This window comes from Crocuta crocuta, unplaced genomic scaffold (genome assembly GCF_008692635.1).
Source record: "Crocuta crocuta isolate KB4526 unplaced genomic scaffold, BGI_CrCroc_1.0 scaffold50, whole genome shotgun sequence".
NCBI lineage: Eukaryota > Metazoa > Chordata > Mammalia > Carnivora > Hyaenidae > Crocuta > Crocuta crocuta.
In genome coordinates, this window is record NW_027527428.1 from 7,712,126 (window position 1) to 7,713,888 (window position 1,763).

At 69.3% G+C, this 1,763-nt stretch overlaps 1 protein-coding gene across 1 annotated transcript in view; it reads right to left on the minus strand.

Moving 5' to 3' along the window:
* CCDC57 (coiled-coil domain containing 57) overlaps positions 1–1,763 on the minus strand; it is a 107,738-nt gene that overhangs the window by 100,546 nt on the left and 5,429 nt on the right. The gene's annotated exons all lie outside the window — the stretch shown is intronic.

The following is a 1,763-nucleotide window of genomic DNA, read 5'->3' on the forward strand; positions in this document are numbered from 1 at the left end:
ACCGCCCCACCAGCGGTCATCACTCTGTCACCCTTCCTTCACTCTACCACCTACTCCCAGCCTCGGAATGCTCTGCGGGGGGCGGGGGCGGGGCTAGAAAGCTGGTGCCTGAGGAGCTGGCCCCCTGTGCCCACCTCTGCTCTGGGGGGGCAGCCAAGCTGGCCCCAGGTCACACACCCACAGAAGACCATGCGTGAGGGGCTCTGAGCCTGGGGAACTGTCCGCTCTGGAAGGCTCCTGTGGAGCCATGGTGTCCCTGGCTGATGGCCCAGCTCTCCTTCGTAGCTAGAACCCAGCTGGGCCCCGCTGGGTCTTTGGGGCCCCTTCCCTCGAAGGGGGTTGGGGGGGAAGAAAGGGCGGAATCCCAGGCACTCCCTCTGATCGCCGGGGGAGGTGTGGGGTCCTCCCAGGTCTTGGAGTTCAAAGAAAATTCAGCTCTGGACTTAGGGAGGCTGGGAGAAGGCAGCGAGGCCCCGGCCACTCGGAGCTCTTCAGNGGGGCAGGGGGTGGGGGTCAGGGGCAGGGGGCTGCACAGTTCCCACCCAGGAGGAATCTTCAGTCCCCAGGGTGGGGGAAGCCAGCCCCTAGGTCCCAGGAATACTGGGGGGCATCTGGGTGGCGGTAAGGACCCCGCGCTGGGCAGGTGTGTGTCTAAATAAGCCGAGGCCGAGGCCGGGAAGACGGTGCCCCACCGCCTGGCGCCCGACCGGGTGAGGGGGACCCCTTTCTGCAGCCCCACCCCCACACTAGGTACCTCCTCCTCCAGCCTGTGAGTTGAGCATCGGCAGGTGCAGGTGAATGGAGGTGCCACCTGAGGCGGGGCTGGATTGTGAGACGGGGATCCCCTCCCCCCGCCCCGAGTGCCCCTGGGGACACCCAGGACCCAGGCCTCAGGCCTCGGACCTCGTGCCAGCGCTGGAGGCTTGAGCTCTGCTCACCTTGTCCCTACTGTGCGTGCTTACGCGGAGATTTCTTTAGCATCTTGGGGTGAGGGTGGTGGGGCCCTAAGAAAGGGCTGGGGGCCAGATCCAGCCCAGCCTCTTTGAGTGCCAGGGTCCTCTCCACAGAGGGCGGGGGGGGGGTCTCACAGCACCCAGAAGAGAAAGCAGGAGGCCTTGGTGGCCGTGGCATCTCAGAAGGGGCGGCGGCATGGAGGACTCGGCCATCAGCCACCACAGCAAGGCCTCCGGGGGGCGAGGGGCACCTCCACTCCGCCCTCCATCCCCGTGGAGCCCAGTCGCGGTGCCTCAGCCTCCCCCGGTCCCAGGAGATCTGAAGTGTCCTTTCAGGGTCGGCTGGGTGGCCCCCCTCAAGCTTCAGCGCTCCCCAAGTGACGGCTAAGAACAAGGGGGCCTTTAAGCACCTTCCTTGGTGCAGCTGGGACCCGCCGTCCACACGGGGCGGCCGCGGCCATGGAGGCGGCGGGACCCGCGTTGCACCCCGGCGGTCCCACCCAGCGTCCGAGGGGAGGGGCGCGGAGCCACCCGGGAAGCGGAAGTTGGGGAGACCGAGGGCCAGGTCGGCGGTGCCCCAGGCAGCGCGGGGGGCGCGGCCCGCTCCCCCGCCCGGGAAGAAGCGGAGTTTTGGGCGGGGCGGAGATCCCAGCGGGGCCTGGGGAGGGAGGCCTGCGCGCCCCGGGGCTGAGCGGCGAGTGGGGAGCCGCACAGGGTCAGGGGTGCCGCCCCGGGGTGGGGGGCGACACCTGGGGGCCGGCCCGCGGGCTCAGAGGGAGCAGGACCGGCCGGGCGAGAAGGCGCCTTTGC